The 20000-nt window shown below is 39.2% G+C and overlaps 2 protein-coding genes across 4 annotated transcripts in view; one reads left to right on the forward strand and one right to left on the reverse strand.

The window, feature by feature from the left end:
- Positions 1-18988, reverse strand: part of GPBP1 (GC-rich promoter binding protein 1) — a 76541-nt gene extending 57553 nt beyond the window's left edge. Inside the window, exons 1-2 of one of the 2 annotated variants that reach the window (XM_039244543.1) lie at positions 18813-18988; positions 16599-17563 (exon numbers count right to left, since the gene is read on the reverse strand). The gene's annotated coding sequence lies outside the window, so the exon portion shown is untranslated. The remainder of the gene's footprint in view (positions 1-16598; positions 17564-18812) is intronic. The other variant, XM_039244544.1, reaches the window with a different exon arrangement.
- A 460-nt stretch (positions 18989-19448) lies between these two features.
- The window catches only part of MIER3 (MIER family member 3), a 188134-nt gene continuing 187582 nt past the window's right edge, over positions 19449-20000 (forward strand). For both annotated transcript variants that reach the window (XM_039244530.1, XM_039244531.1), the window contains exon 1: positions 19449-19801. The gene's annotated coding sequence lies outside the window, so the exon portion shown is untranslated. The remainder of the gene's footprint in view (positions 19802-20000) is intronic.

A 20000-nucleotide genomic window follows, 5' to 3' on the forward strand; every position in this document is an offset into this window, starting at 1 on the left:
TAAAAAAAAAAAAAAAAAATTGCTATGTTCGCCCTTCAAAAAGAATTTTAAGGAGAAAATAAATCATTACTGAAAACAGGATGCTTCTATATCTCAAGTTTCTAAACTACTAAAAGGTACAATACACAGAACTCAGGATGGATCTTTGAAACATAAAATGCACTGATTTAATTTTCCTGTAAAATTCACTTTAAAAAAAAAAGCCTTATCCTATAAACAAATTTTTGCTCAGTGAGTTTCTTTCCTCACAGAACTCAAGTAGGTTAAGTCATCCCTGAATTTTTTTTTCCTAACTCAACCTGTGGGACCCTTTTTCTTATAAGAATTGATAATGGTATATTATGATTTAGAATTATAATGCAAACAAATTGGTCAATTAGAATAAAACTATTTAAATAAACTCAATTACTGAACAGCCAATGTGGTGAAAACAAAGTCAAAACAGTAAAGATCCTTAAAGGCTCCAGAAGGCCGTCCCTCTAGAGCTAACACTGAGTTAACAAGTAATTGTTAAAATAGAGAGAGAGAGAGAGAGAGAGAGAAAGGCTGTGGCCTCAAATCCTTTTATCACAAAGTTTGAGGTGTAAGCAAATTATTTCTACCTGAAGTACTTACCATGAGAAAAATACCCCAGTTATGAGGGTTCAAATGAAGTAGACTGATACACTTTAAAAAAAAAAAAAAAAAAAAAAAAGAACAAAACATACTGGGATCAGCCTAAACATGTGCTCTGAAAAAGGGGCCAATTTACCAAAAGATAAGCAATCTACCCCCAAGCTACAGTCATTATTGATAGGACCTGGACAAGAACAACTCAAGATCCTCCTACCTCAAAAGCCTTGCTTGCTCTTTTTTTTTCCTTTTTAAAGTTTATTTTTGAGAGGGGGGCGGCAGAGAGAAAGGGAGAAACAGAATTTGAAACAGGCTCCAGGCTCTGAGCTGTCAGCACAGAGCCCAACTGGGAACTCGAACCCACGAATTGCGAGATCATGACCCAACTGAAGTCAGAGGCTGAACTGACTTGAGCCACCCTGGCACCCTTTGCTTGCTCTTTTAATACCAGGATCTCTCAAGTTCTCCAACACAAATCGCTTAAAGTTAACTCATTCATTCTCTTGCCTTGCCGCTTGCCAAATATATTTTCAGAAAGTAACCAAAATAACTTATCTTCAAGTTTCATTTCTCTTTTATAGGAAAATTCTGCTTTCCATAAAGAAACGTTTCTGATAGATTTGCTTGGTGAATAACAATTTGTCCATAAACATTTGTGGAGTAGCTACTCTAAACAAGCACTATAAACAATACTCTCCTCCACAAGAATGCATACTACTATGGAATGAAGAAAGAGGGGCAGGGGAAGAAAGTGAAGAGGCAGGGGGATTAGCGCATTCTTTCAGGGTACCAGGAGTAGCAATTCCAAGTCCAAAGAAAAAAGGTGCAATTAATGGTAAGGATTATCCTCCAACTACCAAGACGTGAAATGCAGCAGACTAAATTATTATAATAATCAAAATAATTCCATAATTGGTTACATTGTGCTGAAACTTCACATCAGATTTGCAAAGAACAGAAATGCTGACTATAAGGACTGAACGGGATAGAGACAGAAAATTACTGACACAAGTTAATTGTGGAAAAAACATGGGAAAAATTTTTATAATCTCAGAAGGGGTGAGGAAAGCCTTTCCTAAGTATGACACACGAAACAGAAGGGATAAAAATAAATTTATATATTCAAATATAAGCATAAACACAAAAAAACACTCTCCATGACAAAATTCACAAACAAGTCAAAGGAAACGGGGAATACTCCTTACAGAGAGTATATACAAAGGGTTGACTTCCCTTCATATATAAAATGTTCCTACAAATCAACAAAAAAAAGAACTTCAAAATGAAAGAATATAAACAGAGTTGACATGGGGCGCCTGGGTGGCTCCACTGGTTAAACATCCAACTTCGACTCAGGTCATGATCTCACGGTTCATGGGTTCAAGCCCCGCATCAGGCTCTGTGATGACAGCTAGCTCAGAGCCTGGAGACTTTCAGATTCTTTATCTCCTTCTCTCTCTGAACCTCCCCTGCTCACACTGTCTCTCTCTCTCTCAGAAATAAAACATTAAAAAATTTTTTTTAAATAAATAAAAGAGTTGACAGAAAAGGGTCATATTTATGAAAAATTCCCATTCTAAGTCAAAATGCAAAATACCTAAGGAAAAAAATCTGATACCATATTAGCCCTGGGACTTTAAGTTGTTATACCACTATGATGAGCACCTTAGCATAGAACTCAAGATTGCACTCAGAAATTCCACTTATAAAGAATGTATATTCTCCCTACCCATGGGAGGGGCACCTGGGTAGCTCAGTCGGTTAAGCGACTGACTTTGGCTCAGGTCATGATCTCGCGGTTCGTGGGTTCCAGCCCCGCGTCAGGCTCTGTGCTGACAGCTAGCTCAGAGCCTGGAGCCTGTTTCAGATTCTGTATCTACCTCTCTCTGACCCTCCTCTGCTTGTGCCATCTGTCTCTCTCTCAGAAATAAACAAAACATTAAAAAAAAAAAAAAAAAGAGTGTGCCCCATGGGACACCTAGGTGTCTCCATTGATTAAGTGTCAGACTCTTGATTTCAGCTCAAGCATGATCCCAGGGTTATGAGATCGAGGTCAGTGCTGGGGTCTGTGCTAACAGTACAAAACCTGCTTGGGATTCTTTTCTGTCTCCCTCTTTCTGCCTCTCCAGTGAGCTCTCTCTCTCTCGCTCGCTCTCTCTCTCAAAAATAAACTTAAATAAAATAAAAAATAAAAAGAATGTACTCCACATTTACAAGGATACTAGCATTATTTCTAATACTAAAAAAAAAAAGTGCTTATACACACTTAAAGGCTCTACAGAAAAATATATAAAATAGTGGTTTCTTCAGATAAGAACCAGTATTGGGAAAGAGGCATGAGGGAGTGACCTCTAAAACCCTTTGTACCTTTTGTAATTTACAATAGGTGCATGTGTCCAAAATAATTTTAAATTCTGCTTACTGACTTAACTTTACCAGTTATTGAATCCTCAAACTTTGACATTACCCATCTTTTTCTGCAGCCAAATAAGGCCAAAAGCAGCAACCAAGTTTCAACCAATGAATTCATAAAATGAACCTAACACTATAAACTAGTCATGTCACACAAAGAGTTCAGAGATAGGATCCTTGATATGAAATTAAAGATGTGGAAATTCAAGTACCTTAACTTATTATGAAGACAATAACTAAAAATAAATACTAAATATATACACACATATATCCACAAACACTATTAGCTAGGAAATTTGCATAGGACTTTAAAAGTATCTCATTTAGTGCTCAGTACATCCTAAGGAGATTCCTATACTCTTCCAAAAAAAAAAAAAAAAAAAAAAAGATAAATCAGTTTTTATATAGACATGAATCACACTTTAAAGTTTCCAAGATCAAAAATAAATAAATAAAGTTCCCAAAAGTCTGGGGCACATGGGTGGCTCAGTCAGTTAAGTGACCGACTCCTGATCTCTACTCAGGTCATCACCTCATGGTTCATGAGTTCAAGGCCCACATCAGGCTCTATGCTGATGGCACAGAGGCTGCTTGGGATTCTGTTTCTCTTCCCCTCTGCCCCTCACCTACTTGTGTTCTCTCTTTCAAAATAAGGAAGCTTAAAAAAAACATAAAGTTCCAAGGTCCCACCAGTCAGTGATAGGTAAAGTTATTTTTTTAAAGCTTTGTAAACAAATGTTTTTTAATTTATTTTAATAAAGAGAGCAAAGCTTAGGAAAGGAGCAGAGGGAGGCAGGGAGAATCCCACGCAGGGTCTGCGCTATCAGTACAGAGCCTGACAGAAACCTTGATCTCATGAGCCCTGGAATCATGACCTGAGCCATCGGACACTTAATGGAGCACACCACCCAGGCGCCCCTGAAATTCATATTTACATATCTACCTATTTACATATTATAACTGAGAATACATTAGATAAAAATCTTACCTTATACAAAATATTAACCTTAATAAGAGCTATATAAGTAATTCCCTAAGTTCTGAGTGTTAGCTTTAGTCTCATCTGTCAGGCACTGCCTTAAGGTATAGCTACAACCATACAAAATACAATCTTAATTTCCCAAACACATAGAACGAGAATACTTTAAGCTACCACTGCAGTCATAACTTGCTTTGCACTAACCTAAGCCAACTCTGTCCCCAGACTCTGTCCTCTCACCAGATTGTCCTTGAAAGTCCTAATTTAAAGGACTAAGTTGAAAACATTTTCACTCACTTGTCCCCATTTCTACAATGTCACTTATAACGAGGAATCATTTTTAATGGAAGAGACCAAAGACTAATTCATTTGAAAAATCTGAAAACTATCAGTTGTCTTAAAGGAAAAAACTGAGGCAACTAAGTTATATAGGAAAATTTCTTAAAACACCTTATCGGGAGAATGCATTTTTCAAGCAGTATTCAACCTAGCTCGTGTTACTTGAAATAATAATTTCATCACTCACTGTAAGAGCCTTAAGTTTAGCATCCTTCTAGAGCTTTGGTAAATATAGACCTTTATAACCAACCTTTAACATGCTCTTAGAAAGAACCAAAAGCAAGATCACACTGAGAAAATTAGTAATACCAAAAATAATTGGAACTCGTATGGGCACATATCTCCTTTTGTACCTTCGAAGAGGAACCATAAAAAGATTATGTCTCCTCAAAAAAAGACATTAGTTAATACAGATGAATTGCCAGGGCCTTTCTCATTTCTGAAAATGAGGAGCCAAAAATTCTCTTCATGCACTTATTTCAGAGTTACTCCTTGAAACCTAAAGTGTGTTTTATCTTTTTAAACCTGAGAGAACAATTTTACTAGGTTTTAATCCCTCCAACTCAACAGTTCAAACTACGGAACATTTTTAAAAGCAAGGGTCATAACGCAGAAGTCCTTAACAGTCAGTCGCTTCAATAAGCTAACAGCAAATCCGAAGCCAGTCTTAAATCTAGCAACAGACTAAAAGCTCAAAAAACAAATTATTTAAGTCTAGGCAGATTAAAACAGCTACTGAATGATTTGGCAACGAATTAACTAGGCTATAAATAATGCCCTAACAAATTTCTCCTAGTCCTCCAACAGTTAAACAGCAGTGCTATAATAAAAATACCACCTGCACGTACTCAAACGTGGGGACAAAGTAAGTTAACCTAAATTATCTAAAATGTTAAATTCTTTTAGTCTGCAACTAATTGCATTAGGAATAAAACAAATAAATGAGACAAGGTCCCTGCCCTCAGAAGATTAAGTGATAAATATGGCTGAAAGTAAACAAGATAGAGAGACTGGGCTTTGAATGAAATAAATAGGATAAACAGATTAAGAAAGAGACACCAAAGGGTATAGGAAGGGAGGCTGCCAATTTCACACAGAATGGTTGAGAGTCACTTAGACTATAACATATACACTAAAAGTGAGGTAAGAAAGGGAAAACAGAAAAAAGGAGTATGCATAACAACCCTAAGACAGGAAGGAAAATGCCTTGTGTGTTCAAAGAGCAAGAGCGCCAGCCAAAGACCAATGGTCTCAGAAGACCTTAAGGAAAGCTGGAAAGAAATGGAAGGGACAAACAATGCATAAATGTTTACAGCGTAGAGTCTACATGTTATGTGTATATTCAGTGGGTAAACACCCTGCTCTGTGAATAATAAACTACAAGGTGCAAGAATGGAAGAGGAACAAAGTTACAAGGCTACAGCAGCAGTTCTGGTTACAGAAGGTGGTGGCTTGGACAAGTCCAGTGGCAGTGAATAAAAATGGACATATTTCAAATAGATTTGTTAACTGATTAAATGGGAGGAAAAAAAATCAAAGGTGATTGCCACATTTTTTAGCTTGAATAGGTGAATTGTGTAGCTATTTATTGAGCTAGGAAAGAATGGAGAAAATACAGAGCTAAGTAAGACTCAAAAAAGTGCAGTTTTGGACACATTAAACCTGTAAACTAAATGGAGAGGTCAAGAAGACACTTAAATTACAAGAGTAGAATATGGGGAATAGAGGTTGATTGGAGATTTAAATGTGAAATCATTTGTGTACCATAACAATGCTACCATATCCCAAGTTACAGAAATGTTACCTCAAAAGAAGGCAACGCATTATGTTTTCATCAATTTTAAATGCTCTAAAATGCAACCTAAATATACTTGGTTTCGGCTTAGTCCTGTCCTTTCAACTTACATTTACCTATGCTCCCAATCTACAATATCTCTCTCTCCTGGTTGATCATAATGGTCTTCAATCACTACTATGTGATGAAGCCAGAAGAATACTGTTAATAATGTCTACATCATTTTACAATTTCAAAGAATTCAGCACTAATTATTTTACTGGATTCTAAGGAATAATCTTGCGAAGCAGGAAAGAACTAGGTTTATCAGAGCAAGAAATAAGTCTTATAGGGGCACCTGGGTGGCTCAGTCAGTTAAGTGTCCAACTTCGGCTCAGGTCATGATCTCACAGTTCGTGGGTTCGAGTCCCGAGTCGGGCTCTGTGCTGACAGCTAACTCACAGCCTGGAGCCTGTTTCAGATTCTGTGTCTCCCTCTCTCTCTGACCCTCCCCTGCTCACGCTGTCTCTCTCTCAGAAATAAATAAAACATTAAAAAAAAAAGTCTTATAAAGGCTGCCCTGGCCATCATTAAATAGGTATTATTTACTAGAAGTGAAGAAACCACAATTCAAATTTAAGGACTCTGCATTCACAAAACTTCAGAGCAGACCAACTAGATGAATTCAGAAATCATACATTTTTGCCTTACTAAATGTTTGGTACAAAAGTGCCTAGGTGGCTCAGTTAGTTAAGTATCCAACTCTTGATTTCAGCTCAGGTCATAATCTCATGGTTCCTGAGCTCAAGTCCCTCATCAGGCTCCATGCTGACAGTAGAGAGCCTGCTTGGGATTCTCTCTCTGCTCCTGCCCCACTTGTGCGGTCAAAATAAACTAAAAATAATAATAATAATAAAATAAATGTTCAGTACATATGAAAGAGTAGGCACTAAAAACATCTGCTGAGGCAGTGAACATCTCTAGCAGACTAGCACTCAAGAATCCCAGAACCAATGGTAAGTCAGTGTTTTACAGTAAGTTGATAGTTTGTGTCCTCGTTTCTCACTTCCACCAAAGAAATATTTTCATCTATGTTCAAGTATAAATTAGACAATATCAAACATTTCAAGCCCCTCAAAAGAAGATTGCTCTATCGACTTACTTTGCAACAGGTCTTACATGCCCATAAAAACAATTTCTCCTTTTAGTTCACATTTCCCATAAAAGATTTTAGAAAGCAAAAGATATGAGGATTTTAAAATAAGGTAGAAAAATCCTATGCTAGCATTTGTATTTATCAACTACTGTCTTAACATATATGGCAATGATGAATACACCAACAGTTCCCAACAGAGTCAACTGATTCTCAACAGAGGTATTTCAAAATGATTCAATGGAAAACAAAATGTTCTCAATAAATGGTACTGGAAATAGTCAAAACAAACAAAAGGTACTGGGGCAACTGAACATCTATAGTATGAAAAAAAAAAAAAGAACCTCAACCCCGTTGCTCGTACCACATGCAAAAAAAAGAAAAAAAAAAATCATTCGAAATGCATCATAGATCTAAAATTATAAATTAACCTACAAGATTTCTAGAAGAAAGCAAGACAAAATCCTGCAATCATGGATTAAAGAAAGATTTCTAGGAGACTAGGAGAAATTATGTGCAAAGCATGTATCTCACATACTTATATCCAAAAATACATAAACAATTCTTACAATTCAACAAGACGATCTCATCTTTTTTAAACTCAACGGGCGTCTGCGTGGCTCAGTCAGTTGAGCGTCCAACTCTTGGTTCCAGCTCAGATCACAATTTCATGGTTCGTGAGATGAAGCCCTGAGTGGGGCTCTGTGCTGACAGCACGGAGCCTGCCTGGAATTCTCCCTCTCCGTCTCTACCCCTCGCCAGCTCACACTTGTGCACTCACAAAATAAACAAACTTAAAAAAAAAAAAAAAACCCACAATGCTAATTCAAACTATACACCCACTCCATGGATAAAATTAAAAGACTGACATCAAATACTGGTGAGAATACAGAACTATGTACCATACTGCTGGTGCAAATGCATATAGTTTAGTGTCTCTGTAAAACACTTTGGTAGGTTTTCAGCAGAGTTAAACACACAAATTCATGACCCTGCGATCATACTGCTAGGTAATTTTCCCAAGAGAAATGAAAACACTTCTCCACAAAAAAAGCGGGTATGCCAATGTTCACAGAAACTTTATTCACAAAAGCCAAACATCGGAAACAAGCTAAATCTCTAGTAACCAGAGAATGAATAAACACTGGTGGTGTATCGGCACAAGAGAATACCACTTAGCAATAAAAAAGATGGATTATAATATATGCAATAACATACATGAAAAAAACCAGAAACAAAAGAATACAGTGCTTGAATCCCTTTATGTGACATTCTGGAAGACAATACACGATACAAAAGACAAGAAAAACAGATTGGTGGTTTGCAGAGAACAGGAGTGAAGAAGACGACTGTCCATGTCCATAAAGGACAATAAGGCGGGTGCCTGGGTGGCTCGGTCAGTTAAGCATCTGACTTAGGCTCAGGTCATGATCTCACGGTTTGTGGGTTTGAGCTCAGCATCGGGCTCTGTGCTGACAGCTCAGAGCCTGGAGCCTGTTTTCAGAGTCTGTGTCTCCCTCTCTCTCTGACCCTCACCTGCTCATGCTCTCTCTCCTTCTCTCAAAATATAAATAAAACATTAAAAAAAAAAAAAAAACCCACAAGACCTCCCGGTTTCTGAGTTTGAACCCTGCATCAGGCTCTCTGTTGTCAGCATGAAGCCCACTTCAGATCTTGTCTCCCTCCCTCTGTGCCCCTCCCCCACACACGTGCTCACACGTGTACACAACCACTTGTGTACTCTCTCTCTCAAAAATGCACATTAAAAAAAGGATACATGGATCTGATTGGATTCTATACTGCTGGCTCTAGAACCGCGCTAATATGGCAAATAGCCACATGCCATTGTTTATATTTATATTAAAATTAAACCCAAAATTCAGTTCCTCATCTGCACTAGCCACACCTCCAATAAGAACATAGGTCTAGAGATTACTATACACAACAGCAAAGACAGACTGCCTCCCTCTCATTTCACAAAGTTCTACTGGACAGCACTGCTCTAGAATAAGATCTACTTAAAAAATATAAACAGAATTCAAATTCTGGTTATCACTTAGTGACAACCCTGAGTAAATTAACCTCAGAGTTTCTTAAACTATTAAACGGAAATAGAACTTATCTCACATCTTAATTGGGAAAAGCATGTTGTAATCTGAAATACCGTAAATGTTAGTTATAAAGTGATCCAAAAGTAAAATATTCCTGAATGAGAATAAAAAATACACCCATGTGAAAGGTAGATTATCAACAAGTCACAACTGTATCTCATTAAGGAAAATAAAATTGTAAATGGCTAACAATAAAGTATCTTCTCAGTCCTAAAACAGTGTATTTTTACTTTACTCATATTAACACCTTAAAAACTTCAACTATAGGGGCGCCTGGGTGGCTCAGTCGATTAAGCGTCCGACTTCCGCTCAGGTCTTGATCTCACGGCTCGTGGGTTCGACCCCCGCGTCGGGCTCTGTGCTGACAGCTAGCTCAGCCTGTTTCAGATTCTGTGTCTCCCTCTCTCTCTGACCCTCCCCTGCTCATGCTCTCTCTCAGAAATAAATAAAAAACATTTAAAAAATTTAAAAAAAAAAAACACTTCCAACTATAAGCCATCACAGTTTGAAGTCTCAGCTCTGGATATACACAATGTGTAGGTTCAGAACTATCACTTACTGGCTGCGTGACCTTGTGATTTCTATCTCTGTGCCTTTTCTCATTTGTAAAATGAGAACAGAACCTTCCCACACACACTGTCCATGAGGATTATAGTTAATTCACTTTCAAGCTTAAATCACTGCCTGGTAAGCACTTATAAATATTAGTTATCAAAATCTGGTCATCATGACAGCTACTGATATCCAGAATATATGCCGAACTCCTACAACTCAAGTTAGAAAATGGGCAAAGGACTTGAATACACATTCCTTCATAGAAGATATAAAAATGGCCAACAAGCAAGGGCGCCTGGGTGGCTTAAAGCATCCAATTCTTGATTTCAGCTCAGGTCATGATCTCACGGTTTGTGAGAATGAGCCCCTCCACTGGGCTGCGCACTAACACCATGGAGCCTCTTTGGGATTCTCTCCCTCTCTCTGTCCCTCCCCACAGGAGCTCTCTCTCAAAATAAATACTTTTTTTTTTATAATGACCAATAAGCAAATAAGACATCAGTAATTATTAGGGAAATGTAAATCAAAATCACAAAGATACCACGTCACAACCACTAAGATGGCTATTATCAAAAACACAGAAAAAAATGTTGTAAAGAATATGGATAAACTGGAACCCCATGTGCACGGCTGGCAGGAATAAAAAATGGTGCATGTAAAAAATGTAAAACAGTATGGGGGTTCCTCAAAGAATTAAAAATATAGTTATCATTTGAAATAGTAATTTCACTTCTGGGTATATACCCAATTAAAAAAAAAAAAAATCAGGGATTCAAACAAGTATTTGCACTCTTGTTCACAGCAGCATTATTCATTATCTCATAAAGGCAGAAACTAAAATGTCGATTTACAGATGATAACCAATATTTGATATATACATACAATGTATTATTCTTTTGTCTTAAAAAGGAAGGAAATTAATTCTACTACATTCTACATGGATGAACTTCGAGGACATTAATCAAAGTACAATAATGCAATCACAAAACAACAAAACACTGCACAATTCCACTTACAGTTAAGTCCCTACCCTAGCCTAATCCAAAGAAATACAAAGTAGAATGGTGACTGCCAGGGGCTAGAGGGAAAGATGCAAAGTTAATGTTTAATGGGTACAAAGAGTGTCAGTTTGGGAAGATGAGAAAGTGCTAGAGATGAGCGGTGGTAAAGAATGCACAACAATGTGAAGGTACTCAATACCACTTCTACACTCAAAAATGGCTAACACAGTAAATCTTTTTTTTTTTTTGTCATGATAAAAAAAACTCTCCCTCATTACACTGACTGGAAGATTAGTATGAAGATGGGGGGGAACCCTTACTTCCAAATCTCACACCATGGCTAGAAAAGGAGAATGATTTAAGTCCCCTAAATTCACATAAATTTAGAATACTTTTTCTCTAAACCTATAATAGCACAATCTACCTACTACTTAGCTAAGACTTCAGCTAATTCCAATTATGCTGACAAATACTGGTTGTGAAATATTACCTCTATTGTGGTTTTTAAGTATGCCTGAAAATTCTTTTGAAAACAGATGAACCCTAACTACCTCCCTTGATTGCAAGCTAGACTTAGTAACTTGCTTCTAACAAAAAGAATGTGGCAGAAGTGACTTTTGGAATGGGTCCTAAAAGGTATTGTACTTCTACCTACCTACCTACCTCTCTCTCTCTCTCTCTCTCTCTCTCTCTCTCTCTCTCGTCAGATAACTTGCTCTAGGAGCTGCAGCTGCCACTTTCACAGAAACTTAAGGGGAAGAGGCACCTGGCTGGCTCAACTGGTGGGAACACTGGACTCCTGATCTTGGGGTTGTGAGTTTGAGTCCCAAGCTGAGTGTAGACATTACTTAAACAAACAAAAACTTTAGAAGAAAAAAAGAAACTCAGAGAGCTCAATGGAGAGCCATATACGGTAAGGAACTTAGTCCTCCAGACAAGAGCAGGCATCAATCTGCCATGCCCATAAGTACACCATCTTGGAAAAAGGTCCTCCAGCCCCAGTCAAGCCTTCAAATAATTGCAGTCCTGGTTATTATATTGATGTAGCTTTTAGATTCTGTCCTACAGGGAATCAGAATCACTAAGCTCATCTGCTGCCAAATTTCTGACCAACAGAAATCATGTAAGATAATAACAATTTTTGTTTTATAAAGCTCCCTCATTACAATATTTATGTTCACTTAAAAAGCAACTAATTTCAGGGGCACCTGGGTGGGTCAGTCAATTAAGCGTCCGACTCCAGTTCAGGCCATGATTTCGGAGTTTGTGGGCTCAAGCCCTGCATCGGACTCTGTGCTGACAGCTAGCTCAGAGCCCGGAGACGGTTTCAGATTCTGTGTCTCCCTCTCTCTGACCCTCTCCTGCTCATGCTGTCTCTCTCTCAGAAATAAAAAAGATTTTTTAAATTAAAAAAAAATTTTAAAAAGCAACTAGTTTCTCTTACTAATATGCATATGTAAAGATAACTTCCTGATGATTTTCAGTTTAAGAATTTCTTAGAGTATATTTGCAAGTTCTGAGTTTCAAAGGAATCACAACATATTTAACTACAGTTTTTTTTTTTTTATTTAACTACAGTTTTAAACTTTAAACTTTCTTGCCAAAAAATAAGTATGAAAAAATCTTTTAAGTATGGTTTCAAAAAAAAAATCTGGGGGCACCTGGGTGGCTCAGTTAAGTGGCCGACTTCGGCTCAAGTCATGATCTCATGGTTTGTGGGTTCGAGATCCGTGTCGGGCTCTGTGCTGACAGCTAGCCACAGCCTGCAGCCTGCTTCAGATGCTGTATTTCCCTCTCTCTCTGACCCTCCCCTGCTCACACTGTCTCTCAGAAATAAATAAAAACATTACAAAAAAATTGTTTTAATCTGTAAACTGAATTAAAGGGCAGAAAATGAAACACCAAAACACTGCATTCACCAAAGCTGTGAATAGAAAGATGACTCAAGAACAAGAAAATGAGTGGGATACCTTGTATAAAAGATGCAGAAACTAGTAATTACTTGAAAGGATATAGAGCAAAAGCCTGTAACTAGTCTGCTGGGTGTGGCAGCTAACAAAAAGAGGAAAAGTAAGCAGGTAAACTGAAAGACAATCCAACCACAAAAGTTTTATCAGTAATTCTAACATTTTGTTTCTCATCAGAGTGCTGTTCGAATAGACCAGCTCCTCAGAAAAATATATAAGCACCCCAAAATGATCAATTTTAGAGAACTCTTAACCACGGTCTCCCACACCCACTTAGGTAGCCCCTCTCCAAAAAAAAGATGTTAGGAAACCCTGATATATAAACATTTTTAAAAAGGGGAGAAGGGGACAGTGAATACATTTCTTTCCAACTTGCTTTCCCTAAATATGCCAAATCCACCACCTTAAAGGCTGGTGAAATAACAAAACCAAGAGAGCCCTACTTTAAGTAGATTTTTCTGGCCGCATGGAGAGAATACAGGGAAAAAGAGAATGGAACTAAAAGCCAAAGAGATGAGATAGTATGGCTACTTTCTTATTCAAAGACCAAGCTAGGAGGGGCACCTGAGTGGCTCAGTGAGTAAGCATCCAACTCTTGGTTTCAGCACAAATCCTGGGTTCTGGGACAGAGCGACACTAAGTGTGGAGCCTGCTTGGGATCTTTGTCTCTCCCCCCACCCTCCCCTGTGGGAACTCTTTCCCTCTCTCAAAATAAACAAACTTAAAAATAAACAAAACTGGAAATGGAGAGTGGCAGAGCATGAATGGGTTTCAAGTAATGCCATTAACAGAAAAAAGAAGAAATAACTTCCGACTATGACAAATACTGATTTGACAGGTATTAATCAGAATCTTAAAATATTGAAATTATAATAACTTTACATATAGATTATGCTTCAGCTTCAACAAAAAGCCTTCATATATTTACATCAGTTTTAAGGAAACACTAAGACGAAAGAGATAAGGTAAATATGCAAGGTCACATAAGCCCTTTTCTAGATGTTTCCAATCCCTAAACCAAAAATCTTTATCTCCCAGCCATTTCCCATTTTCTACATTACTACCCTTACCTAGATCTAAATTGTTACCTTAACATTTTAAAATGTCAAACAGAAAAGGTGGTTAGGTCAAGGACAATTAGATGATCTGGCTTGGGTTTAGGTTTTTTGTTTTTTCCTTTAAAGAAAACACAAGCAAAGGAGAGAGCAGCAGAGGAGAGGACAGAGAATCCCAAGCCCACTCCAATACTCAGCTCTGAGCCCAACAGAGGGCTAGATCCCAACATCCACCCTGGGATCATAACATGAGCAGAAACCCAAGAGTCAGACCCTCAACCAACTGAGCCACCGAGGCGCCCCTGGCCTGGGGTTCAGGTTCTATCTTCAATTGCTACTTTCACTTTAAAACTAGAGGTTCCCATCTTTCTTCCTCTGTAACTCTCTAAATTTCATTTTTTTCTTTCTTCTGCTCACTCTTGTTCTTTCCCTATTATCTTCCATTCCTGTTATTTTCCAACTATTCCTCCCAAATAGCAACACGAACAATACTTTCTCTTCCACCTTTTAGCTTAACTCCAAATTCCACTAGTAGTCAATATTAGCCAAAAAGAAATATATGAGAAAAAAACAAAAATATCATGGATAATGCTCAAATACAATGAGTTAATTAAGTCCAATTTACATGAAAGCAGTGTAGCACAGTGATTAAAAGTGTGGAGACCTCCAGTCAGACCTGAGAGATATGGCCCAGACTCCTACCCAACCTTGGTCCTGACCAAGTAACTTTCTCCCAGTTTCAATCTTCCTAAATCTTAATCTTCTCACCTACACCACTAAAACAGCACTTTCTTCACAGAATTATCCTAAGGTATACTATGCAAATATGTTTATTACACAGAGAATGTGACACTATCATCACCTATAAATGTTAATTACTGTATTATTTTTTAGATCTATAAGCTAGGCACAGGAAAAAAAAAAAAAGCAATGGAGGAGGGGAGAAAAAGAGGCTCAAAAAAGCTACTTAGAGGGTAGGGGGAGCGACCCAGCAATTGTTCCAATTACTATTGATAGCTACTTAATGGGAAGAATATAATAAAATATTTACCAAGATGTTCAAATAAATATGTTCTTCAACAATTTCTGTAAGCAAAGTTCACCAACGTCACAAACTATTCAAAGATTAAAGTTAATTGTTAAAAACCCGAACTCTGGAGTTATCATTATCCTGAGATAAAGGCTCTAGGTAACATCAACAGGAATAATTTAAAGGAAAATAATCACCATGTTGTTCTTTTCTATGAAAAAAAGTTAATTCCTGTTTCAACTTTTTTTTAAGATTTTATTTTGAAAGAGAGAAAGCCCATGTGCAAGCAGGAGAGATGCTGAAAGAGAGGATCCGAAGCACGCTGTGCTTGGGCTCAATCCCACAAACCCTAAGATCATGACGTGACCGAAATCAAGAGTGGAAAGCTTAAGTGACTGAGCCACCCAAGTGTCCTTCCAGTTTAACTTTTTAATCTCATTTAAGATGCATAATCTTAGATAAATAACTTGAAAGGCCATTAAATTGAAAAATACATAAAATAGTAGGCTCTCTCAAGTGAAAAGGTGTACAGAATGGTCTCATTACTTTTTTTTTTTTTTTTTTACATAAACCAAGGTGGAAGCTCAAGTACTACACAGCACTGACAGAGAAAACATAACCCAATCTACATTAATAAAATTACTGAACTCTAATTTCAGATCTGAAAATAAATGCTCTATTTGGATACTTACACTCTTCTGGACTCTACTACCTCTTCTGCTCTAAGTAAGATAAAAGGATTCAACAGCAAAGCAAAAAAAAAGTTGTTCTGAAATAAATCAGCTACTGACAAGTTGTGAGGCCATCATGGCAAAACATTCAAAATGGCAATCTTTTATCTAAGAAAGGTAATTAAACTCTAATTTTAGCTAGTCACATTTTCACTAACAGTACTTGTCTAAAAAATAAATTTCAATGAATTTTTAAAAAACACTCCTAATGCCTAGGATTGACTGAAAACTCTGTATGTTAACTAAAAACACTATTATTCAATTCTGAAAAATACAACAATTACTAAAACAGAATTCACTTGTCAAAGATTAGCAATTAATTACAGCAATTAATATTTCCGATTTTTTAAAAAAGCTTTGTTTATAAACTTAAGCCAGCATAATCTTCCAGAAAGAAAATCAAATCAGTTATTTAAAAGAATTATGAACTATTATGAAACATCAGGTTTAAAAAACAAGCCCTGTTATAATTTGAGCTGCCTAACTAAACTGCAACATAAAATTGCCTTTAGAATGAAGTCTAAACTCACATGAAGAAAGTAAACTGGCCAGAAAGACTCGTGACACATTTTTTTCCTACCATTTTAACAATCTATGAATCCATAAAAAAATTAAGATGTATACTGATCATAGGAATTTTTTTTTTTTTTTACTTTAGGAGCACAAAAATGTACAATGTGGATTGTTTGATCCAAAGTATTCTTAAATGTTAACTCTGTCTTCATTTCGATTTACTTTACAGTAGTTTACACACTGTCCAGGAAACTGAAGCCAAGCAATATTATTTCAAGAAACTGAAAGGCTTCCAACATAGGATAAACTTGACTCACATTACAGTTTACAAATGAACATTTGATTTGCTCACCACATAATACTTACAAATTCCAACAGGACTGCACAGGAAGGTGTTGGGTTTTTCTCTGCAATCTTTATGTTTTCCAGTTTGTTTTTTTATTTTGTATCCTCTGAAATAATATCCAAGTTCTTTGAAGATACTTAACCTATGACTATTTGACATAGAGTTACTTCAAGTCAGCTACCCATACTTCTGTTTTAAAGTTTTCATATGGCTATCTCCAGAATTAGCCCAGTTCCTTGGATTTAAGATTTTAAAGTCTTCTTTATTATTCCATGTACTTGTCACTGTTGTACTTATCCACTTCAGATGAAATATCCAATTTATGAGCCAAAAAGCAAAATCAAAAAGAAAATTTCACATCTGAAGAGCATTCCTAAACATCAGCATATAGACACACAGCTATCTCAATACTACCATGCTGCTGGAAAACCGCAACATCTTAAATTTCCACGTAAATAAAAGATAAAAGGAAAAAAACTCTGAATTCTTTCAATGTCTTCATTTAGAAAAGCTGTCCCATTGTGACATGAAAAGAGCAGAGGTCAAAAATTCCTAAAACTTTTAATAAAGGAAAAAATAAAATGCCATGAAACTTCAGCAATATTTAAACAGTAATTTGAAGCTGCCGAAACTACTTAGTACACAAATCAAACATATCTTATAGTTTTGGCTGAAGAACACCAACTACAGGAGAAGGGTGGGGGTTGGGGGAGAAGCAGCAAAAATACCACCAGCTGAAATAATTTAACCAGTTATATAATCCGTTTGAACCAAAATACTGAAGAAATGCCTGGGTCTCTTTAAGTAGCTTGCAGAACTGTTCACTACTATAAATTCACTTCAGAGATGATTCTTGCCACTTTTAATAAACTTCTGGGGCAAAATTATCCAAAAACATTGTAATCCCAAAATGGCCACTTCAAATATCCGGGGCCTTTAACACAAAACCTAGAAGATGATCTTCATATATGAGTAATTCAATCACCTGTAAAAGTTACAAAAAAAAAAAAAACAAACAAACTTAAATTAAACACTGAGTTTTAATTTTGAGCTAAAAAAATTAACCCCCATCTTGAAGTATCAACTTCTGGAGAAAAATTCACTTTATGCAATTCTACTGGGATCTAAAAAACGGCTCTGCCCAAGCAAGCGCCCAAAAACACTTGAATGTATTAAAAAGATTTTAAAGTAAGAGAAAAGGTGGGAGATGATGTTACAGAGGACAAGGAGTAATTTCAATTGTGAAGGGGGTGCGGATATAACACAAGGGAATTATATAAACAAACCTCCTCACACTTTTTGAATACAACTTAAAACTATGAAACTACCACACAATCTTATAAAAGATCTTCCATACGTTCAATTCACACTACCCAAGAAAAACGGACAGGCGGTGTGGTGCCATGGGGCATTAGTAAATGCAACTTAAGAGAGTAAGGGATATGAAGAGAAAGACGCTCCCTCCAAATTAGAATGTCAAAAGAGAAGCCACATTTTCCCCATTAAGGGTTGAAACTAGGTGGTCGAGAAAAGGGGTATGAACATTCCTTAAATTCGCCTGACGCCGACTTCCCTGGCTTCCGAGGACAACTGTGGTAGAAAAGTGTCGGTCCCCATTTCCTTAAATTAGGAAAATAGGTTTCTCCCAACACTGAGGGGGTGGTAGGTACGAAACCCTTCTCGTAAATCACGTTAAGAGTGGTTTTCTCCAAAAACAGAATACGTCCCTTCAGGCCCCACAGGACTCGGGGGAACATGGTAGCACTAGACTCAGGACACATCTAGTGCCACAGACCCGGGAGAGGCGGAGAGCGGGCGCTACTGAAGAAAACAACCGAAGGCCACAACTCGGCCTCGACTCCCTCAGCTAAGAGGAGCAGTAGTGCCAAAGGAGGCGGGCGTGTGCGAGGCCGGAGGAAGGAACGCCGAGCACGGCGGGCGTCGGACCCGTTCTGAGCCTCCGCCAAACATCCCCCCAGCCACCAAGCCTAAGCCACCCACCCCCTCGCCACAACGGCCACCCCCGCTTCACGAGGCCCAGTAAATACATAGAGGCCTCTAGGCGCCGTCCTTCCGTCTCCCTCCTTGCTCTCCGCCACCCCCCACACCGCGTCCGCGGGTAGCCTCACACCTCGCGCCGCCAACGCCGCTCCCGACCCCTCAAACCCCAACGCCGACACTGGCACCCCGTTCCTCCCCCAGACTCCAGGGCGGAGCACGGACGACGGTGTTACCTTCCGCCACACCAGAGGTGCCCCTGGCCTGGGGGTGCCGCTGCGCTCGATCCCGGGAGGAGGTTTTCGGTACTTTGAATAATCCCCTTTTGCCGCTTTTCCCTCCCCCACAACCAGTCTCAGTCCCAAAATGGCGCCGACCCGATCCGCAATGTTCTGGGTCAAGTCTCGCGAGATCGTGGAAGGTGGCGAGGCGGGGAAGGAACTGGAGGGGTTGAAGAGAAGGGAGGGAAAAGGCGGGGCGAGAAGAAGGAGGAGGGAGAAAGGGTGTGGAAGAAGCGGTGCGAACGAACCTACTGGGCGGGGCAGCAGGGGGAGCGCCTCCACCAGAGAACCTTCTGGCCCAAGCAACCGCTCACGCCCCAGCCGAAGAAGCTCCGCCCTCTACGTCGGGCGGCTGGGGGGAGGGGAATAGGGCGTGGCTACGTCTGGAGGCGGGGCGTCGAGGAAGCCCCGGAGGTAGGGGCGCGTGGGGGGCGGCGGCTCCGCGCAGTGACGTCAAAAGCAGCTGGAGTCGGGGATTACCCCCTGCTGCTGACGTGAGGACGGTGAACAATCGGGAACGTTCGGTGGAAGGGGGAATTCCCCGCCGCTCCCTCAGGAGCCCCTCCTCCCGAGCCCCCCCACCCCCGCCGCCCGGGGCCGCCCAGGAGCCTGTGATGGTGGGGCCTCCAAGAGGGTGAGAGGAGAAGGCTGAACCGGGAAGCGGCCGCGCGAGCTGGCGTGGCGCGCGCAACGGCGTCTTCCCGGGCTAGACGCTCGGAGGAGCCGCGGCGCGCGCCCCTCGCCGGGTACCGCGCTCGGCCCTGGGCGGAAGGGAGATCACATGATCGCCTGTACACAGTCCTACGCGGGCGGAACGCTGGCGGTGCAGGCACAGGGCTAATTGGGCGCCCTGAAGCAATGGATCCATCATGGTATGCAAATAGGAGTGTGTCAGACGTAAACATTTGTTCAGGAGTCCAGTGGCTGAAGAGAGGACTAACTCGGTGGGTACTAAGCTCAGATTCTCGAAGGGTAAAAATGGCTACTAGACGTAATCGTGCCAATCACTTTTCTTTCTGCTAAACCTACATGAGGTGAGAGTTATTTCAACACTGTCTACGGCCGACACACCCCAACACAATTTTTTAAATGAATTTGATGGTATTCACAGTTATCTAATTGCGATGCTTTCTCGCTTTGTAA

This window comes from Hyaena hyaena, unplaced genomic scaffold, assembly GCF_003009895.1.
Source record: "Hyaena hyaena isolate Hyena2069 unplaced genomic scaffold, ASM300989v1 scaffold_241, whole genome shotgun sequence".
NCBI lineage: Eukaryota > Metazoa > Chordata > Mammalia > Carnivora > Hyaenidae > Hyaena > Hyaena hyaena.